Raw genomic sequence first — 17,761 nt, 5'->3', positions numbered from 1 at the left:
TCTTTGCCCCGCACCAAGGTCTGTTTCACCACACCTGGCGTCCAGGTGTTAGAGATGCCCCCTCCCATCCCCCACCGCCCTGGACTAGTCTCCGCAGGCTACTGTAACAAATTACCGCAGACCGGGGGCCTTAACCCAACAGAAATGTGTTCCCTCCCCGTGCTGGAGGCTGGAAGTCTACACTCAGGGTGTGGGCAGGGCCGCCCTCCCTCTGAAGGCTCCAGAGGAGAATCTTCCCTTGCCTCTTCCAGACTCCGGTGGCTCCAGGCAACTCTTGGTTTTTGGCGGCGTTAGTCCAGTCTCTGCCCCTGTCCTCATGTGGCCCTCTCCTCTTCTTTCTGTGTGTCCCTCCTCTTTGTGTCTGTTCTACGGACACTTGTCATTGGATGTAGGGCCCTCCCAGATCATCCCGGTCGATACCATCTCCAGACCCTTAACTTAAATACATCCACAAAGACCCTTTTTCCAAATAAGGTCACATTCACGAGGTTCTGGGATATGGGTGTCCCTTTCTGGGGACCAGCGTGCAGCCCACCATGCCCTCCTTTGTGCAACATTCTCCTGGAATAAAGATGTTTTGAGCAATAATGACTTGCCAAGCATCCGCTGGGTACAAGGCACCATTCCAGGCCCAGGACCCAGCCACATGTGACCCAGGAAGTGTCCGGCTCTCAAGGAGCTTACCTTCTTTTTAGTGGGAAGGGATCAGTGACAAACGAGCATGAATGTGCCAGATGGTGGACAAACATGCCGAGGACAAAAATCAAGCCGGGAATGAGGCAGAGCACATGGGATAAGTGGTGGAGGTGGACTCTACTTAGATTGGCACTCAGGAGAGGCCTGCGGGGGTTGGGGGGGGGGGGTAGTGGGTACAGTAATCAGAAGTAGATTTCCCATTTCTGCCCTTCTTGGCATTCCTGACCTCTGACCTCTGTGTAGGCCATTCCCATGATTTCTAAAGAGAACCAAAGAATTCAGTACCAGACCCAGGAAAGGGGAGGAGAGAACAAAGGAAAGATCAGGGGTGGGTCTGGGGAACCCTTGGCTCGCCCAGAATGGGGGGATCTGAGTTGCAGCTGGTTCAGGGTCTATAACCCCACAGAACTGGCTCTTTCTTGAGGAACCTCAAAGCCAGGTCAGCTACCAAACCAGGGGCTCCCCAGTGGTGAGGGCCACAGAGGGGAGTACCCTGGAGGCGCCCCAGGGGTGGCAGAGTGACGAGCAGCTGAGGTCACAGGGACTGTGGTATCTGGGAGACATTGAGGAGACAGTTCCTTTGAAGCCCATAAAACAGGAACCAGAGCAGGAAGCTGCAAAGGGTACCAGAGCTCAGGGAAGTGTCCCGAAGGAACCAATTCCAACTTTTCCGACTGCGGTTTAAATAAGCAAGAAAATGATGCAATCTCCGAATGAAGTACTGTCTTCAGCCTAAATGTGCATGTTCGCAGTGGATTTTGTGAGGTCGGCCACACAGCACCTAGAGACACGGGTCTTGGTCTTGGGGCCCGGCACATCTCAGCAAGCAAGTGGCTGCAGGCCGAGGACCCCAACACCACATCTTCTCTCTCTGTCTCTGTGTCTCTCTCTCTCTTCTTCCTCTCCTTCCCTCCAAACTCCCTGACAGACTGAGACTGTCCTCTCAAGAGTCAGAGCAGGAAGGAGGGCACAGCAAGCTGACCATCTTTTTCTGTAAAAGAGCCAGAGAATAAACATTTTAGGCTTTGTGGCAATTATGCAGTTCTGCCCTTTTAACCCCAAAGCGGCCATAAATAGTAGAAATGGATGGGTGTGGCTGGGTGCCAGTTAAACTCTATTTACAAAAACAGGACAGGTTAGGTTTGGTCCGTGGCCAGAGTTCGCCGACCCCTGATGTAGACGGTGGGGAGCTATGGAGTGTTTTTGAGCAGAGGAATAGTCTGCTCGGGGAAGATGGCTGTGGCAGCCGTGGGTGGCAGAGACGGGCCCGGGGCAGGGAAGACTGGCGTTCCCTTGGCTTGGGGTCTCTGACTGAGCACTGGGCTCCTGAGGACGCAGCAGTTTTCCTAAGGTAATGCAGCATCTACCACACTTCTGGAAAGCAAGATGCTTGCTACTCTAGGACCACCCAAGGAGCAGACAGTTTACTGATCTCATTTTTAAATAAAATATTTTAATAATGTTTATGAGTTCTCTCCAGGCCAGGACCCTCCCGGCATCTGGGCCACGTCTGGTTAAGAGCGCTTTGCGGGGGCGGTTCCGTGGGTCTTGGAGCCCTTGTGTTTGGATTAAAGATGGGAGGGAGGGAGGGAAGGAAGGAAGTCCCCCGGGCCACAAGCATGCTGGACGATCGGTCGGCGGCCTGCACAGATTTGGAGAAAAGCAGGGCCTGTGGGGAGCCAAGTGCTCACACACCCTCTTGGGGCTGAGGGCAGCCAGAGAGCAGGTTGGGCCCAGGAGAGGGGCGGTCGAGGTACCTGCTGAATTGGGAGGCTTGCCTTTTGACCTAGATTGGGGCAGGGCGTCGGGGGCGGTTTGCTTTAGATTCTGGTTGTTCCTTATTTTGTTCCCTTTTCATCTGGGGACTCTCCCTAATTTAAAATTGATCCAGATGTTTGGTTTATATGAAGATATTTGGCATCTGATAGAGCCCTTGGATGCTGACGGAATTTAATATTCTTTTAGTGCTGGGTGGACCCAAATCGTGTTACCACCACCCCTTCCTGGCAGACAGCTTTTGCCTGAGGAAGCGGACCCTTCAGAGGCCAGAGCCCAGTTCAGGCCCCGAGAGCGGGTGAGGCAGCAAGCCGCTGATAGGAAAGGCCATGACATTCTCTCTGCTTCCCTTCTCCCCGCACCCCCCCTCGGGCCGTGTGCACAGCGGCTTACGGACACTGAGTACCTGTGTCCATCCCTGCTCTCCTCTCTCTCCCCAGCCTATCTTGTGGCCCAAGGATTTGAACAGTTTTATGAAAATGTACTCAGCACGGATGGATAGACATGCAGTCGAGGCAGGCAGGGGGAAAGACTGCAGTTGGCTCCTGGGTTCGGTGCGAGAGGTTTGTTCCCCTGTCCCCTGATTCCTCAAGGCCAGGAATCACACCCCCTTCGAAGCCCAACTGACCCCATTTTGACAGTGTCCTAGCTGGGAGGGAAGTGTCTGGTCCAGAAACCTGTAGGTGCTCAGGGCCCTGTGAATGCTGCAGAGAAAACTTCCACGAACAAAAGACGTCCGCACATGAGCATGAGTCAAGGGTGAGTCAAGTGACATCACTGGCTTTATTTAGATTTAGTTTCCACTGGGGAATAATTCTCAAAACTGCCACCAGTTTACTCTTGTGACGTTGGCGACATTAATCCTCAACGGCTGACATTATTTCAGGCACTGTTTAAGCTGCAAACAGTGTTTGATCCAGCCCCCAGAAGGTAAGTGTTCCGAGGAAAAAGAAAAAAAAAAAATCAGCTCTTGCATTTCTGGCTAATACATAATTTTGGTGTTAACCCTTGTATCTAAGTCTGTTGGTGGGATGCCCGGTCATCCGTTTCCAAAAGGTTGGACTAGTTTACCACTTAAAAAAAAAAAAAAAGTAAATCTCAGAAAGGCTAGATACAAGGTCAGGTAGAGATGTATACAGATATATAGAGGATGCTTAGGACACGGTGCGGTACGTTTTACACAGAGGGAAGCAGATACGGGGAAGGTAGTGACTTGCCCAAGGTCACTGCTGGGGGATGGGTGAGCCAGGACTTGAGCTGAAGGCTCAACTCTGTCTCTTCCCCCACCCACGGGGGCCTCAGTGAGGACTGCACTTCTGCATCACTTGGGGAACTTGGTCAATAGGCTTCATCCCCAGGAAGTTGGCATCCACGTTTTGAAAAAGCTCCCAGGTGCTCCCCCATCCCTAGGCTGCCCTTCCGCTTAGAATCTCCATTTATAGGATCACTCCTTTGAGACAAGGCTTCAGGAGGTCTCGAGATGTGCGGAGACAAGATCTCACATAAAATGGGGTGACCCTTTCCATACTTGGCCCTTCCCACCAAGGGCACGGTCCCTTACGTGTTTGGAATGTCTGGTCTGGTTTTTCTGCTCTGGAGGTTTCCGCGGCACTGCTGCTCCCCAGGGCTGTGCTTTTGTCAGCCTCCCTGCCCCCTCTAGCATGCCTGAAACCATCCCTTGCCCTGTGGGAAATAATCTGGCTGTTAAGAGGCCACTGTGAAGTCTATCTGTGAGCTGCTTCTGCCCTAACAATCTCCTCCCATTGCTAGCTGACGCCCTGTTACACTCGGGGAGCCGCTAGGGGACATCCAGGGGGCAGCTAGTGTATTTCACACACGCACACATGCACGCACACATGCACACTATCTGGAAAGCAGCCTTCAGAGAGGGGTATTGCTCTCAGGTGGAGGGCAGCCCAGCTGTGGATATACTCACGCCTGGCCTGGGTTGAGGTGCTTGTCCAGCATGAGGTCATGGCTGCGGGGTTTGCAGTTAGAAAAGTTGCATTGTTTGCCCAGCAAAATATTAACCTCTTCCCTTTCCTGCAGTAACGCTTGGCTGCCGGGCCGCCCTTTCCTTGCCTGGCACGGCTTCCGTCGCCGACAATGGCGACACTTTGTACTTCCCCTGGGCCCTTCATTCAGGCATCTTAGGGCCTATTCTTGTTCTGCGGGCGCCTGCAAAGCACTGCTTCCTCATTCAGAGGGAGGAAACAGGCCCCAACAGGCCTGGGAGAGATCGGCGGCGTCAATGCACACTTGTCTTCTCTGAAGTTCACAGTTAATCAGCACAGAGCCTTTGACAACCAGCTCAAGTGGCCTCTGAAGCCGCTGGGCTCTTCCCCGTTTGGGGCCAGCTTGGGCTGTTGTTCAGCAGAGTCATGCAATCCTCGTACACCACGGGGCCCTCTGATGCCACTGGTTTTTAGCGGGTCACCCCCAGGGGCGGGCCATGGCTCTCCAGGAGGTGTGTGGCCTTGGAGACGTCACTGAGCCTCTCAGAGCCTCAGTTTCTGCTTGTGTCCAATTGGAGTAACACACTGGAAAGATCTGGAGGCTCAACAGCAGAACACGCAGAGCATTTATCTCGGTCTGAGCCACACTCACTCAGTAGAAGGTGGCTTCTGTTACTGTTTTGTCATCCCCGTCATTGTTAGCGTTGCGGACCTTCTCCTTTCCGTGCCTCACCCTCACGGGGGCCGTGGCTCGCTGCTTAGCATCTCTGCATTTTCAGCCAGAGTTTGCACACCGGGTCCCACGGAGATCCAAAGTCTCCGTGGCGGAAGTGGGAGCCGGGCTTTGCTCTCATCTGTTTTAAATATTGTGCTCCTACCCAAGAACTCATCTGAAGAAAAGGATTCCCCAGCCTCATGAATTTGGAAAGTAGCTATTCTAGAAGCTTCTAGAGGATTTGTTTATTCCTTTAGCCAGGCCTACTTGCCTGGCCATAAGGCAGTGGGATGGATGCTTGGCCAGGCAGCTCAGCACTCCTTTAATGGCAAGCAGCAGAGGGATGGACCCGCTTACCTGTGGGAGTCCCGTTATGCCCCTGCTTCAAGGACGCTCTCATTTAAACCCCCTTTACTGCAACTCGAGCCCATTCAGTAGAGAAATCTGCCGGCCATTAGTCTGCTTTCAAAATCCCCTTAGGAACTTGAAGGCTAGTATCTCAGGTGGGCACCCGGGGTAGTTATATCTTGGGCCACCATGGACATTCACAGCGGCCACTGGAGTAGAGGTAGACAGAGGCCTGGCCCTGGGAGTCAACCTCCTTCCTCCATGGACAGAAGCCCCCAGGTACCGTGCGGAGAGGGAGCTCCACATGCCAGGCCAGTCCAAGGCGTTGTTTGGAGGAAAGGGCCCTCCAAGGTGTGGATGGGAAGGGCCACAGGCAGGAGAGGCTACAGGTGTCTTTATCAGCAAGAACCAGCCAAGAGTAACACGTCCCCTGGCGTCCTGGAGCCGGGTGGAGCGTGATGATGGTGGGATCCAGGATCAAGCACTATTTGAAAATGCGGGCAGACCAGAGTCAGCCTTGTGAAGTGTTGTTGCCACATAGCAGGATTCTAGACATTGGACTATGTCTAATGGGGCTGGGGCTCTCAGAGGAGGGGCAGGTGACAAAGAGCAAGTAAGGTGAGGCACCGATCCAAAATCCCTGTGTCAGACCGTGAGCGTGCTGGCGATGGGTCTGGGTCGCAGGGGCTCACTCAAGCTTAGAATAAGGGCAGGTGCCCTCTCTGCAGAACTTCAAAGAAGGGACGTTGAATCTCACATTATTGGACTGGAAACTCCCAAGTGTATCTTGTGGTAAACTGGTAATGGCCCTGGGGAGGAGAATCGACCCTGCAGGTGGGGAGCAAGGATAGATTTGATGCAAAAGGGGCGTCTGGGTGGCTCAGTCAGTTAAGCATCTACCTTTGGCTCAGGTCATGATGTCAGGGTCCTGGGATCAAGTCCCATGCTGAGCTCCCTGCTCAGCGGGGAATCTACTTCTCCCTCTCCCTTTGTCCCTCCCCCTGCTCATGGTCTCTCCCTCTCTCTCTCAAATAAATAAATAAAATCTTAAAAAAAAAAAAAAGGTTTGATGCAGAAAACAGAAATCTGGCTGTTTCAACATCAGAAAGTTGCCGGTGCTCCTAAATCATTCCTTGACCCTCACTGACCAATGTGCATCTGTAGGTGTTACAAGGGAAGCCAGCCAAAACGTCTGAGAGGTCTAGTTCAACCCCGTTGTGCCTGACATTAATCCTCTTGGGGCTCATTGCATTTGGAATAAAGTTCAAGTTCACTTCCACCCCCACCCCCCATTCCTCAGTAGACTCCAGATACTCAGAACATCTTCGGATTTCTTGAACATGAAGATCTTGCTCACCTACAGGGCTTTGTTCTTGCTTTGCCCTCTGTGGGGAGCACTCATTTTCCCTAATGCTCACTCTCTAAACTGCTTCTCCCTCCCGTTCATTCTTCAACTCTCGGTTTCGATTTCACCCCTTCACCGAGTCCAACTCTGGCCACCCTATCTCCGTGAGGTCCTCCCTGAAATTCCCCATCGGCTCCCACAGCCTTGTGCCTCCCAGCCCTGACCACAGCTCCCCTGCGTCGAAGTGTTTGCTTGCTGGCTTTTTACTGTGTGTTCCCTGCCCTCATGAGAACATGGAATGGGGCACCTAGGAAGTGCTCGGTAAGTGTTTGTCGGCTAAATGAGTGAATATCTGTGCAGCAGGGTTGAATAGAAGCCTTTTCCTGCTCAACATGGCTTCCATCCGTTGCTTGGTCCATCCTGCATCAGTTTAGTTGGAATCAAAGGTCATAAGGTGGTTCATGAGCTTAATGAGTCATCACACACCCCCCAGGTGGCCTGGGACAAGTCTGCGTACCACAGATATGCTGGCAAGTTCTAGCTGCTGGGGACCCAGGCAGAAAAATGCCAGGGTTACAGTAACGTTGTAGGGTCTGGAGGAAAGTCCTCTGAGTTGTCCTTGACCCTTGTCGTCAAGACTGGCTGTGCAGGCCTACCCCCAACCTGGGGTGGTGGCTCTGTTAGGTTCCCTGGTCGGAAAGAAAGGTCTTCTGTCCTGGCTTGTTGGCTCCTTAGTGTTTGCTGCTTACTTTTATGATGTGTTACTTCGCTCGTAAATTGTCTGCCTGTCCCATGAGCCTGGGCAGAGCCTCCACCACAAGCCGGACACTTGCACCATTGACTTCACCAGGATGTGGTGCCATAAATGTTCCGCTGACCCCTGGTGTGGTGAGTCCAGATGCTTCCCAGGCGAGGGAGTAGGTAAAGGAACCCGGTCTCTGACTCATGAGCTGTCCAGGGAGCCTGACAAATCCACTTTTGGACACAGCCCGCAGATAATCTCGAGCTGTTAGCAGAGCCCCAGGAAATGACCCTTGGGGGCCAGAGCTAGAGCAGAAAATCTCTCCTGGGAGTCACTGCAAATGTTTACCCTCGAAAGTTTGATTGTGAAATCTTCTAAGCTCTTGGATGGCTCTATTCCTCTTCCCAGGCTAAGCCCTAAGCTGCCAAGATTTCCAAGAGGAATCTTGGGGCCCAGGCTCCTCTAGGAAAATGCAAGTGATGGAGTTGCAGATACTCTGAGAACATCCTCTAGTGGCAAATCTACCAGCTGCACTTTGGTTTCCTGGCTCTGTGTTTACCTAAATGGGATTCTCCTCCAGATCAACCCTTTACCTCTGAGGAGGAGCTTTTATAGGCCAAGTGCTAGGTGCAAAATCCCCTGCTGTCCTCACCACTATCCAGATCCGCCTTGAAGAAATGCAGCAGCAAACCCAAAGCAATCATGGCACTGGCTGTCTTTCTCCTTTCTTCCACGGGGGTGTCTGTCTTATGCGTTCATTGGCGCATCCTTCCTTCCCACCAACCAGGACCTATGGAAAACGGGCTACACGGGAAGGTGACAGTGGGGCCTTTGCCCCTAGTCGCTTGTGGTGAATTCGAATGTAGAGGGCACCCAGAAGATTGTGCAAAAAGTAAAGCCTTCTTGAGAATCCACTGGTGACCTGGACACGTGGCCCGCTTTCCATCTGAGGATCTGGTGCCTGCCCTTTCCTGCACTGCTCCCAGGACAGAGCGGGAATGGAAATGGCTCCTTGTAAAGAGTGTGGGCAAGAGTCCCCTTCACAGATGCCACCCCCTGCAGAGGGGCGAGGAGTTCCGGCGGTGGACAGTTGTCATTTTGTTTCGTTTTGCTGACATTTTGTTTGTGCCTCGAGGTAATGCTATAGGTCTTAGGTTATTCAGGTTTGAACTTTTACCCTGTGCTTGAGATTGACTCATAAGTCAGGCAGTTATATAAATAATGGGACCGATAACAAGACAGCTGAGGCTCCGTTTGAATAAATAGCTTCCTTTAGGGTGGAAATCACCTCCCATTTGGAGGCAAAGCGCCGAGCCGTACAGCCCCAGTGCAGGCAAGAGGCTGGAAGTGAGGTTCCCTCAGACATAACGGGGGCTCCACTCTTGGCCAAAAGAGCCCATGAAAAGCTCTTGGAGGCCAGTGAGTTTCTTGTAGTCCAGCTGGGAAGAAGTTCAAAATCAGGCTCAGGCGCCTGCCTTGCCTGCAATGGGCTCTGCTCTTGGCTCACCTGTGATTTCAAGGGAAAATATCAGCAGGGAAAATGGCTCTTTCTCACTTGTGCCCCACATCGGGGAGTCTGCTTGGGATTCTCTCTCCCTCTCCTTCTGCCCCTCCCCCCGGCACTCATGTGCTCGGAGTCTCTCTCTTTCTCTCTCTCAAATAAAGAAATAAATCTTTACCAAAAAAAAAGAGCAAAGTTCTGATACACGATACAATATGGATGAACCTTGAAAACGTGCTAAGTGAAGGAAGCCAGATGCAGAAGGTCACGTAGTGTATGATCCCACTTCTATGCTCCTGAGACAGAGCAGATTAGTGCTTGCCAGGGCTGGGGAGAGAGGGGGATGGGAAGTGACGGCCAATGAGTATGGGGTCTCCTTTCGGGGTGATGAGAATGTTCTGGAACTCGGTAGTGGAGGTGGTTGCACGATATTATGAATGTGCTAAATACCACCGAACTGTACACTTAGAAATGGTTGGGATGGTAAATTGTATGCCATGTGAATTTTACCACAATTAAAAAACAAAATCCTTACCGAGCCCTCCGAGCCCACCTCACATCAGGCCACTGTCCCCTTGCTCACGCCTCTCGAGTCCTGACGAACACAGGGCTTCATCTCTGCGCCTGGCCGGCCTCCCTCAGGAAACCCTCCAGAGGCCCAGCGTCTGGCCTGCTTGTCCCTCTCCGGTTCCGTCAGCTCCTGCCCTTCCCTGCAGCATGGATTCTCTGGGGGGTTTTGCACTTTGGAGTCGGCAAGCCGAGTTGGCCGAGAGAGAGAAGAGGAAGTCAGCGGTGACTGAGGATTGATGAATCCTTGAATTGCTTCATGCTCGTGACCCCAGCGGCTGAGGAATGTTCTCCTTGGAGTTTCGAATTCCTCCCGTCTCCGCGTTCTCTCTCATACTCATTTCTTTAGTGCTTTCCTGTTGCCTTCCCACTGTTCAGAGGGAAAACAAACATGTTCTAAACGGTGATTCAGTTCCTGACCTCCCCCACAAGCTTGACGTAAGCCGTAAGGGACTTAGATACTTAGAAGCCATTAACGGCTGAGTAAAATGGGCTTTTGTGAGCTGAGCGGGCACCCAGCCTGCCATTTACAGCAGAGCTTTATAGGGAAACCTGCTGGGAGCTCAGAAAAGGTATAAATATTGTATTGCAAGAATGCCATTTCTATGCGGACTCACTCCGTCTGTGAACGGGATGTGAGCTGATGGATATGGTTGTCCCTGCTCCGAGGTGCGTGGAGGGAAAAGGAGCTGGAATGAACCTGGAATTCAGGCTAAGAGAGGAGGGCAGTGGGCCCGGCTGGGCTTTGTGGGTGGTGACATTGTCTCTGTGTTGGTGTTGGTGGTGGGGAAAGGCCCTCTGTGGACCTCCTGTGCGGCCTCCCTCCTTACGCACCACGGTGCGGGCTCCTGAGCTAACTGCGTCCTAGCCACCCTCCAAGGAGCATGGCTCAGGACTCCTCAGTAATTGGATGGAGACCTTCCAGCTCCGTCTTCCCACTGTCCCAAGTCCCCGCTGATGCTGTGCCTCCCGTCTTCAGAGCCTGCCATGCACAGGTATAGAGAGGGCTTTCTCATCCCCTCCACGCTTCTGACACCTCGAAGCAGAGACTTCTGTGTCACGGGGGGGCGGGGGGCCAACTTGTGTGCTGTGGGATGGTTAGCAGCATCCCTGGCTTCTTCATACTAGATGTCAGGAACCCGGCCACCGCTGTAACAACCAAAAAAGTCTCCAGACATGGCCAATGTCCCCTGGGAGGCTGAGTCAGCTCCAGTTGAAAACCCTTGGTCTGAGGAAATAGGAGGGACTGTCCCTCTTCTGGATGTCTGCAGCCTTTCCCGGAGCCCAGAACTCATGCCCATCTGCTGGGAGAATCCCCCCAGCAGGGCCAACATCCCACGGGTGTGAAGGGTCCCATCTGGACTCTGGCTTGGGCTGGGATATCCCGCTACTGTCTACATGCTGCAGGTGCCTGAGACAGGGCGGGCACGTGCATCTTCTTGGAAGGCTCTAGAACATTTCCGTTTCCCCAGAACTCTGCCAAGACAGCCTCACTGGGGCAATTGACGAGCCCACCTCCCCGCTGAGCCTCTCCTGAGCCCGGCCTCCCCACACAGCTGCTGCCCATTGGAGGGGTGGGTTCATGAAAGTCTCATTGCCCAGGGCCGCTCACGCAGTTTGGGGCAGACCGTTCTTCCTCCTACGCTGCAAAGGCCCGTTCATTCTGATTGTGATGTGTGAATCTGTGTCTCTGTGTCAGTGGTTCTCAAAGTGTGGATCCTGGCAGCTCAATGTCACCCGTTCAAAGTGTATATTCTCAGGCCCTGCTCGTATGTACCGGATGCTCAGGGTAGGCCCAGCAGTCTGTGGTTTAACAAACCTTCTAGGTGATTCTTGTGGACCCTCAAGTTTGAGAACCTCTCTTGTCCATGAATTTAGCCTTCATTTGCCCATGGTAAACACGTGCCATTTAAAGATCATCCTGTCACCTCTAGTCTTAAATATGCTCAGCTCGGGTTATAAACACGGGCAATTTGAGACTCCCCCTCCCTCTTTTCCTCTTCCCTAAAGGAGCTCTGAATTCTCAGCATTAGATCTCTCCTGACCAAGGGGAGCATCTGGTGGGATGCTGTCCTTTCTCCTTTGATCTTCTCTGTGATGTGACGGGCCCACCTGGTGTCAGGCATTTTCTCGAATGTGTCTCCATCGCTGGTCCCTGTGGTCCCGTGGTGACCTCTGGCCTTGGGCTTCATGTACTGAGCCTCTTCCAGTCCACCAGCCCTCTCAGCCCTTAGCCCCCCTTTCTAATCCACTAAGGTCGGGAACCCTGGCTGCCTCCCACTCGCAACCCTAGGATGTGATGGGTGCTGTGTGCGGCTTCCCTTTGGTCCAGCCACAGTCACCGCTGTTACTTCTTACATTGGAGGTCCCCAAGCCCACACCAATTGGGTGATTCAGTGTAAGGACCCACAGGACTCAGCATTCAGTTGTACTCACAGATAAGATGTATTATAGGGAAAAGATACAAAGCCAAATCAGCAAAGGCAAGACATATGTGGGGCAAAGTCTGGAGGAAGCCAGGCGCAAGCTTCCAGAAGTCCTTCCTTTGACAGCTCCCAGGGTGTGCTTAATTCCTCCAGGGATGAATCTGTGACAACACATGCAAATTCTTGTCTACCCAGGGCACTCATGAGAGACTCCGTGCCCAAAGATTTTATTGGGGGCTGGTCACATAGGCACCCTCTGACTATTGCATACTAAAATTCCAGACTCCCAGAAGTGAAGTAGGTGTGCGACGTGAACAATATGATTTGCACAAACAGTTTGGGCACAGAGAGACACCCTCATCAGGTTCCCAGAAGCCAGCAAAGGGCCAGCCCTGAAAACAGACCTTTCTAAGGAGGTCTGTCTCAAGCCCTCCTTAGACTTTATTTGTACTGGGAACCCCTCCCCCCTCAAAAAAAAAGATATCAGGAATTTCCATCTGGGATTTTGACTTCAGCAAGTGGCAGGGGGCCAGGGGCCCTCACTGGACCATCCACCCAGACACCAAATCTGGGTGTCTAGATTTACATCACATCCACACCTACTCACTATTTCTGATTTGCTTTCAACATGTTTACTTCTGCAGTTACTTTTCTGTGTCAGGCAAATAAGGCAGGTGTTTTTTTTCCCCTTACGAAGGTATTACGATTTTATTTAAAAGGGCATTTGAAGGACAAAAGGTGGGTTGATTTAAAGTAAGTAATCATGGCACACATTGTGAAAGTTGATGGGGAGTGACCAGGCCTGGGAGGCCCACCTTGAAGACCTTGGCTGGACGGGATTCCAGGAGTCAGGGGACATCTGTCTGGGGGAGTGGCTCACCCAAGTGCTCTGTCAGTTTGCCGGGCTTCCTAGGAACGTGCCCAGCCTGTCGGCATTGAAGTCCTTCCCAGGGTGACTTGTCATGTGGAAGCCGTGAAGGCAGAAGGGGAGGCTGGGCAACCGAGCGTGTTTGCTGCAGCTTTGGGAGGGAGCGCAGTGGTGTGTTGACGACTGACTCATTTTGTGTGTATGTGGAGAGGGAGGGGCTGTGTGTGTGTATGTGTGTGTGTATAATAAGACTATTGTTCTCTCCATAGATAGATAAATATACGTGCACAAGCACACACACGTACTTTTCTTCCCCACTGAACCATTTGACATTTCAGGGCCCCTCACCTCTATATACTTCAGCTGCATCTTTTAAGAGTAAGGACATTCTGATTAAAAAAAAAAAAAAAATAGAGGAAAAGACATGACCAGTATTCACAAAAGAAGTATAAAAATGGCCTTCCAGCATGTAGGAAAAATGCTGAAACTCACTTCTAATTAGAAAAATGCTAACTAAAGTAGCACCAAGAAAAAAAATCGCACCAAGATATCATTTCTTACCTATCAGATGGGCACAATTTTAAAATATGACACCATATTCTATGGTGAGGCTGTGGAGAAACCAGCACCCTCCTATATTGCTGGTGGGAATGCAAATGGATTCAGCCCTTCTGGAGAGAAACTTGTCAACATCTAGCAAAACTACATTTGCCTTTCCCTTTTGATCCGGGCAGCCCTTAGCAATCTACTCTGCAGATATACTTCTAAGACTGTGAAAATGAAGATATGCACAAGGTTATGTGTTCATTGCAACATTGTTTGTGATTGCAAGGGATTGGAAGTAACCTAAATGGGGTTGAATAAACTGGTCCGACCACCAGTGGAGTAGTATGCAGCTGTAACAAAGAATGGGGAAGAGCTCTGTGAACTGATTTGGGGTGATTACCAGGACATACTGTTAAGTGAAAAAAAGCGAAGTGAAAAAGAGCATCTGTAGTATGCTAACATTTATGTAAAAAAAAGAGGGGAGAGGGAGATAATAAAATAGAGATGTATCTGCTCATTTGTACAAAGATAAACCAGAAACTAAGAAGACCTGATTACTCACAGGGAGTAGTGGGAAGGGAGGGGGAGGGACGGGGATCCTTCCTTCTTTTTCACACTGATGTAAAATGTTATTCTCCTGGTTTTGATAGTTGTACCCGTGGTTATGTCTGTTGTTCTGGGTGATGGGGACACAACAAATCTGTACTATTTCTGCAACTTTTCTGTAAGTATCAAATTATTTCAGGATAAAAAGTAAAAAAAAAAAAAAAAATACAGAGTACCTGGCACATAGTAAGGACTCTCTAAATATTTGATGAATGATTAGATTTGTATATTAAGTTATTTGAGAAGTCTCAGAGCAAAGCAACCTACTTAAGTTCGAGGGAAAAAAGAAAGGATAAAGACATTCTCTCCCATAACCACAAAATGATTATCTCACCCAAGAAATTCAACATAGATCTAATGAAATTATCTAGTACACTGACCCTATCCAATTTTTGTAATCACTCCCGAATGTCCTTTATAGATGTGTCTGCTGATGTTTTATTTGTTGGTTTTGGCATTGCATTTGGTTGTCACGTTTCCTTAATTTCCTTTAATGGAAAGCAGTTTCCTTGCCTCTCTGTCTTGGATGACACGGGTGCTCTTGAAGAGGCCAGAGGACTGGCTGTTTTGGATAGGACACAGCGGGGAAGGCAGTCTTCTCCATAATCTCCTATTCACATGGGACGATCCTTAAGTCTCAGCTCTGACTGGATGGGCTCTAAACCCCCCGTGTCCCTGAGTGGTTCCTCGGGTGGGGACCAAGCAGCTCTTGGTATGATCGTGTGATGGACACTCTCGGCCCTTTCTCCTTCTTTTGTGCCCTCTCAGAGCCTGTGGTTATGCCCTCCCCTCACTCTGGACTCGCACTGCTTAGTTACCCCTCAGACAGAGCGCAGGGGTCAGAGATGAGAGAGTTTCATTGGCTTCCTCCCACCAGGAAGGCTAGGGATTCCTGGCACCTTGGGAATGGCCCCGGGGACATCCATTGGAGCCCACTGAGATCTACATATAGTGGCCAAGGAATTCTTTATAGTTACTGACAGAGAAAAGGATGCTGGGTATGTGTCAGAACCCAGCCATTCATTTGAAAATACTGGGAACCTCTTTTGATTTTACACATAATTAAAGAACATGAATATTTTAAACCAACAGGATCTTTTACAGTGTTTGTGCTAGGCCCCTGTCCCTAACCCCTGCAGCGGAAAATTGGTACCAGGCGGCTTCATGGTGTGAAATACTGCCCATAATCGCAGGTTACCCCTCATAAACTGAGATCACAGGAAGAGCCACCCTCGCTCTGCAAGGTTTCTACAGGAGTGTGGGGGTCAGCACGTGGAGGTGAAGCCCATGAGCTCTAGAATCAGCAGATGTGAGCTGGGATTTCAGCTACTTGGGGGCTCATGAACTCGGGAGAGACACTTCACCCTCTCTCTAAGCCTCGGTTTCTACATCTCTGAAATGGGTCACTAGCATTTCTTGTGTAGGGTCATTGCCAGAGTAAAATGAGATGACTCATCAACAGCACTTATCTCTGGATCTGGTGCAAAGCAGGAGCTTATTAAATGAGCCGTCTGGTGCTCTTGCCACGGTTGCTGTTAGCCAGGCACCTCTGTGAGCAGCACCAGCTGTTTCTAGAAGCAGCGGTGCTGATGAGGGCGGCTTCGCCCACCGTCTTGGTGTCATCGGTAGCATGCGCAGAAACGCCCAGCTGATGATGATCCGCAGCTCACCTCGTTGGCACTGGGTTTATGGACATGCATCTTGCACTCGCCCTCATCCCTGCTGAGAAGCCAAGAAGACATAGTGGTTTCCCAGCAGCAAAGCTCAGCATCCCCAGCTGGCCAGGACAGGGAAGGAAAAGATTTCTTTTTTGTTAGATTTCTTTCCAGCGCCCCGCCTGGATTTCTTCACATCAGTGTGCACTCAGAGGCAGCGGGCTGTGAGCTGTGGGCCGTGAGCTCTCAGTGCTGTCAGACTTGCGAGCAGAAGGCGGTGGTCTCATGGATGTAGTGTTCTGAGTCTTGGGGAGGTGCCGCGGTTCGAGGGTGAGGGTCCAGGGCTGGGGCTCAGGACCATAACTCTCTGGGTCTTGCTCCTGCTCTTCACGGGCACCCACAAGAGACCTCTAAGGAACGACAGTGAGGGATGACCAGACCCCCTAACCCCCAGGTCTTCGCCTACCCTCATCCACTCCTTGCAAGTGTCCCCAGTAGCGTGCACGAGACTGACTCATTGCACACGCTTTGAGTTGCAGCTCGAGCCTTCCCGTGCTCCAAGTTGTCTTGGCCATCAAGCCGTTGACATCACTGGTGGTGAACTTGGAAGTGGGTAGAAGCGCACGTTTCCCTGCCTCTCCCCCACTCCCTGCACTGCTTATCTTTGCTCGCGAGGAGAGATAGCAGGAGGTTCAGAGCCCCTGAACCTCATTTCATTTGCAAAGGAATATCATTCCTCTTTGTTCTGGGGGCCCGGGCTAGTTGTCCCACAACACACATATTGACAGGCGGCTTTCTCTGCCCAGCTGCAGTCAGAACTGCATGCAAATCGCCCGCGATTTCTCACCAGAGCTCAAAGCTCCCTGTTCGGTCTGTTCAATTGCTCTCCCTGCAGGAGGAGGAGCAGGTGGTGTTCAGCTTTGAACTCGGTCCACATGCCCCAAGGATAAGTGAAGGTATCGTTTGGTCTTAACGAGGGAGTTGGGGGGTGGAATAAAATCCCTGTTCTCTAAGTTTTGCATTGGCCAGGAGCCAGGCAGAGAGAGCAACGTGACAGAGACTGCAAGTTGAAGGCTATTGAGAGCGTATGGTATTCAGCGGCCGAGCATTCAGCCTCCAGCTTCGTGCCCAGAAGATTGTTTTGTGGGTGGAAAAGAAAGGAGCCTTTCAGCCCCTCTCCTTTGGCATGCACCGCACTTTTTCGCTGAGCAGCCGTTTCGGAGTTTCCTCTTGGAGTGATTGGTTTATGCCGTCCAGATGTGCACAAGGCGATGGTTTTGTTTTTCGGCTTTCCAGATGTGCACGGCCAGGAAAATGAGCTTTGGCAAACGGGGAGGCCTGTCTCTGCAGTCCCGGGAATCTGGAGAGCCCACAAAGACGCCCTTGTGTAGGAATCGCAGAGCTTAGGATCTGGAAAAGAGCTTATGGGTCGCCCAATTCAGCCTCCTTATTTTCGAGCAGAAGACACTGCGGCCCAGGGAGTTGGGACATGCTCACTGCTGATTGATGACCTGCAGCTGGGAGCAGACAAGACATCGGCCTTGCTGGGGCTCCCGGGCCCGCATCTGCGCACATACCTGTTTCATGGCTTTGTGCACCTGGCACTCTTGTAGGTGCTTGGGACACATCGGTGAACAGACAGAGATTCCTAGCTTGTTCTGATGCCGGGTCGGACACGGGGGAGAGAGCGAACCATACGCAAGAAAAATGAGTACGTTGTGCAGTATGTTGGACGGTAGGAATTGCTCTTAAAGAAGGAAGAGGAGAAGAAAAATCGACTAGGCTCAAAGGGGAATGGGAGGGCTGGATGGTTTGTAATTTTAGATAAGGGGACAAGGGCAGATTTCATTGGGAAGGTGACTCTTACAACTGTGGAATAACCAAATGGCTCAAAGTTTGGTGGCTCAAACCAGTAAACATTATGTCGTGTTCTTTGTGGGGTCGGAATTGGAGAGTGGCTTTGCTGAGTGGCCCCTGCTCTGGTCCCTCCTGAGGTTGCAGTCAAGGAATCATCT

General features: G+C 51.4%; 1 protein-coding gene across 4 annotated transcripts in view; it reads left to right on the top strand.

Moving 5' to 3' along the window:
- SLC39A11 (solute carrier family 39 member 11) overlaps window positions 1-17,761 on the top strand; it is a 319,753-nt gene that overhangs the window by 288,082 nt on the left and 13,910 nt on the right. The gene's annotated exons all lie outside the window — the stretch shown is intronic.

Source organism: Halichoerus grypus, chromosome 2, assembly GCF_964656455.1.
Source record: "Halichoerus grypus chromosome 2, mHalGry1.hap1.1, whole genome shotgun sequence".
Classification (NCBI taxonomy): domain Eukaryota; kingdom Metazoa; phylum Chordata; class Mammalia; order Carnivora; family Phocidae; genus Halichoerus; species Halichoerus grypus.
The sequence above is the reverse complement of the archived record's forward strand: the minus strand, read 5'-3'. Positions and strand labels throughout refer to the sequence as shown.